This window comes from Xiphias gladius, chromosome 9 (assembly GCF_016859285.1).
Source record: "Xiphias gladius isolate SHS-SW01 ecotype Sanya breed wild chromosome 9, ASM1685928v1, whole genome shotgun sequence".
In the NCBI taxonomy this organism is placed as follows: domain Eukaryota; kingdom Metazoa; phylum Chordata; class Actinopteri; order Istiophoriformes; family Xiphiidae; genus Xiphias; species Xiphias gladius.
This window is the reverse complement of record NC_053408.1, coordinates 23630883-23636093: the sequence shown is the minus strand read 5'-3', so window position 1 is coordinate 23636093 and position 5211 is coordinate 23630883.

Sequence of the window (5211 nt, the reverse complement as noted above, 5' to 3'; positions counted from 1 at the left end):
GAAAAAGAAGAACGGGCAGAGTGGAGGAGCAAAGAGTGAGATGAGGGAACAGAAAAGGGAAGGAAAAAAGACACAAGTGGGATGTAGAACAGAAAACAATCACTGTGGGGACAAAAAGAAAAAATGAAGTGGAAGAAGAAGGAGAAGAGAAATGGGAATGTGCAAAAGGAAGCAAAGAGAGGGAATATGAAACATAAAAACAGATGGAGTGGAGGAGTGAAAGGGCAGAAAATGGGAATGTGATAAGAGGAGTGCAAGAGTAGATTTGGAGCAGAAAAACATACAGAGAAAGGAATAAATGAAAGGACGATAAAACAATGAAATGCAGCGACTTTAGGACAAATGAGAGAAAAGAAGGATGGAGCAAAGAAGTGAAGGAGAGGGGAAACAATTGGGGTGGAATAGGGAAAAAAATAGGCTACGCAATTACTGGTAAATTGTGGTGGGATTGTTGCTACTGATGTTTTTTGTCTTTAGCTTCCTACTAAAAGTTAAAGCTGAATAGCTGCTGAGTTGCTGGCTGTTAGAAAGCTCAAGCTAAACTGTGTTGCTACTTTTACATAAAGGTGTCTCTGTTATTTTGTCTTCCATGTGTATGAGCATGTTGTCTTTAAGTCAAGTCTCTATCTTTCTCTATCTGTGTATTTATTTTTCTGTCTCTGTTAAGCCCCTGTAACTCTGTTGGAGGAGAACTCTGTGTGTGTGTTATTTCTCACCAACAACTGAAATTAACTGCCAAATGTCTCCAGACTAAAACTGTAAAAAAACGTATTTCCAGTGAAATCTGTTGAAATGTGTGTAAATCCAAGTGTCTTGTATATAGCGTAGAAACAGTATGTGGCAAGTCTTTTCCAGCATTAAATACAGAAAGCGTGAATATTGAGGCTAAATGTGATTTTGTTTATTATCATATTATATATCGTCACAATTACCATCATTTATTTTGGTTTACATTGTGAAAATGTAATGGAGTCTAAATTACAGAGGAATAGCAATTTCTGTGTGTGTGTGTATGTGTGTGATTGTGTGTCTCACAAATTATTGTAGGTCAATGCAATGTCCTCTGAAGTCATCTAAACGAGATTGTGTATGTGTGTGCATATGTCTGGTTCTGTGTGTATGTGTGTGGAGTTAACTAGAAGCACCAACTGAAATGAACTGCAGAATGTCTGCTCAACACAGTAATAAAACAATATTTCCAGTGAAAACTGTTGAAATATGTGTAAATCCGTGTGCCTTGTATGTAGTGTGGAAACAGTATGTAGGACTTTGACAGAAATGTCAGTCGAGTGTTTGATAAACACCAGAGACATCAGTGAGGTAGTCTAATTAATGATCTGAATCAGCTGTTTTTGTCCAACTACACTTAGAGGTTGCCATGGTAATTTTTGGTGCTTAGTTTCTACTGAATGAGACTCAGACTTTAGTGATATTTGCCTCGACGCACCTCTCGAACTCAAATGCTGGGTCAAATGTCAAATTATCGCCAAAGTTTTTACACTGTGAGCGCTACAAGACTTTGCTGCACACTTCTGTGCAATTTTGTGTTCCTGGTGTCGAGTAGCGAGTTAAAAAAAAAATTTGTAAGTCACTAAGCTTTGTCAGTCTTATTGTCTGAAAAAGCACAAATTTGCCGACATTCTGGCAAAAAATATGTGTGAAGATTGAAATTTGTGGCCATGAAGACGAGTTAAACAAATTTTTCAAAACAGTTTAACACCTTCTCGAACTCTGTTTGTGATTTCATCCACTCAAGCCTCTGGACATTCCGTCCATTTATTTCTATGGGGAAAATTGCAGACAAAACATTGAATACTTCATAAATTATGAGACATATCAGTAAGAAAAGTAATCCCCAGAATTCTCCGATTGAGCTGCACATTTTGATGTTTGAATGGAGTTTCTATGACAAATGGTGTGGGACTAGTTAGGTGCCAAAAAAAGTTAGCAGAAAACAAATAATAATAAACAAAATAGCCGACACACCGATCCCACCAATAAAAATAAAGAAAACATTTTTGGGCTTAGAAGAACATGCACATCAATCCCACCAATAATAATAATAATAATAATAATAAACAAAATGGCAGACGAGAAGAACATATAGCGGGATTGCTTGTTGCACAGCAATCCCACCAATAAAAAAAATGGACAACAGATTTGGGCTTAGAAGAACATATAGTGAGATTGGTTACACAGCAATCCCACCAATGAGAGAAGGGTAGAATTGAAGGAGAGACAAGAAGAAGAATGAAACTGAGAGTCTAGAGAAGGGAGGTGGAATGGTGTCAAGGTGGCTGGTAAAAGCACAGGCAGGGAAGACGCAAATGCAGACACACAGACAGGCCGATGCAGTGAAGTTGCTTTAAAAAGTGAAAAGCAGGTCTACGGGCAGACAGGTGGACAAGCAGGCAGGTGGGTTGACAGGCAAGCAAGCAGGCAGGAAAGCAGGCAGGTACGAATGCAGGTAGCAGGTACATAGGAAAACACACTGGAACATAAACCGACCATCCAACACTGTCTGGGGGAAAAGGGCTCATATAAGTACTAGGGGGCAGATGAGGGAAATGAGGAACAGTTGTGTTATTGGGCAGGGAAGCTCAGATAATCGAAGATGGAAAACAGGTGATGAATGGACATGGGGACAGGAAGAAATTTCGGGTACATCAAGTGGTATGATGGAGAATGGCAGATCTGGGGAGATGAAGGGGAGAACATGGCTTTGGAGGAGTGAGCAGGGGCTGGAAACAGAGGCTGTGGGGAACTGGGAAACAGACTGTGACTAATGGTAGTAGAGAAGAGGAAGGAGGAAAGGAAGTATAGGCCAAAGTAAAGGTGGCAAAGAATAGAAAGAAATGAAGGATGGAGGAAAGAAGGGAATGAGAGGAGTAAGAAGAGAAAATCAAAGGACAGAAGAGAAAAACAATGAAGGGAAAAAAACAAAAAGGAAGGGGGAGGGAAAGAGAAAGGAAGAAGGGGTTTGCTGACGAGACCCTTGGGGTTTGCTCTTGCTTTGGATGAACGCTCGGTGCGCCCACACCACGGCAGCCGCTCGATTACCAGTCTTTTATTTCAGCTTTGACTCCAGAAATCGCCGGGCCTGTAAGCAGTGGGGGCCCTGGGCCCCTCCAGCTCCCTCATCACAGGATCAGTCAACATTTATCTGCTGCTGCCATCACTGTGCTGACTTACATAATCCCTATGTGTTCCACTGTTTCTCTGTTAAACAGAAAATATAGTTTTCATACCCCATTTGGAGATTTTGTCCCAAATCAGCATGCTGTTTCACGACTTTATTTAATTTGATTCTTTCGCTGTTTCATCTTTCTTCAGTGTGCCTCAACGGATGATAAACTTACAAGACTGAAGAAAATTAAAAGTAATTCTGCTTTTTATTTAATGGGGAACTTGGGGATATAAATTCACTATTGTCCACATGCACCTGAAGAATCAAAGTTAAATCCAAGTTTTTATAAAATTATTACGTTATTCTTGTTTCCTCATAAAAATTAAGCAGCACAGATTTACAATTACATTTGCATTGTTGCTGTCTTGTGTATCTACAAAATCTGGTGAAATTCTACTTTTTGAATGTTCCTTCCATCATTCCTTACAAACTGACTTTTTGCAGACACATATTTTCTGTGTGGGAGCAGTATTATCAGCAGTTATTGAATGACACATTCCAGAAACGGAGCTGATCAAGTAAAACATTAATCAGTGAATGATAAATTAACTTTTTGTCCCTTATACATCATGTTGTGATTTTTTGATTATTATTTGCTTATAATTAGTATTGATATGATTAGCTGGTTGATTTGAAAATAATGAATATCTTGATAATTTAATAATCATTTAAGTCATTAATTAGACGAACAAAAAACAAAACAAAATAAAAAACAAACAAAATAAACACTTCCATTTTGGGTAACTTGTGTTGGGCAATTGGTATTTTATAGGTTATATGAATAATTATTAAATCAAAAATTTATCCAGATATTAACGAATTGTCATTTGCAGCCCTACTAGGGCCATTTTTAGGCATAGGTCAGCTAGGCGGTCACCAGCTGCATTGCTGGGTGCCAAAGAGGAGAGAGAAATCTTTAGGAAATAATTTCATATGCCAAATCTACTTTTAAAAGTCTTTCTCTGCAACCCAATTAGATCCACATTAGATTGTTAAAATAAAATCCCCACTGCTAAATCTGCAGTAAATACTCGATACTGAGAGGAGACTACAGGCAGACTCTTTAGAGGGACACTCCATTGGGGGCTGATGCCTGCCAACATATCATTAACCTGCTGGCTGCTGCTTCTTTTGTGACTCTGCCATTCATTTGCTGACAATGCTGTATAAGAATAAGTAGCCTGGTATGAATTACCAGGCTACTTATGTTTCATACAAACATCATCAAATGATCCACACTGCAGATAAGACTCGTAAATGGGATACAGCAACCCTGTCTCCTAGAAATTATGTTTCTATACAACTAAACCGCAACAGTTAATACGGTTTGTAGGAAACGTTATTGTGACCAGATGACATTTTCTGTCAACATAATGAGGATATGTCGTTATGTTGCGTATTTGGCAAGTTGCAAATATGTTGATCCTGATTATACCAGGAAAATGTTCACAGACAACTTATTTGTTTGCCACTAAAATATCAGATTTTTTGGAATGATATCCACTTGTATAGACTACAGCATTATTAAACTTTTTATGGTAATATCATGACTATGTCTTGCTGGATGGACAGGAAAACTTTTTGGTATGCGTGATCACATGTCACTTTGTTTAAAAAGGGAAAATAAAAGGTGAAAGATGAACAAACATGAATAAAGTGGGTTGTGTGGCTTTAGGGGGGTTTATAATAATGCAATTTGCCCAAAGTGACCAAAATACTATGGAGCAAAAGTACAGTCAGTCACACAAAACAGAGGCAAAATTCTTAGACATTATAGTATCTACCTATTCATAAGTTTTTAAGATAGAACCAGTAATTTATAGATATTTTTTGCAGTCTATAAGCAGTTGTTGCTTTCCAGATGAATTATCTTGAAAAGAACTGCTAAAACTATATATAATGAATATTTATAAATTGTATGCTTGCATGTTAATAAATGTTACAATTTTGCAACGTCAACTGACCTGCTATTATGCAGCAATTTATTGGAATGTATTAATAGGAAACATACCAGATGAATACTA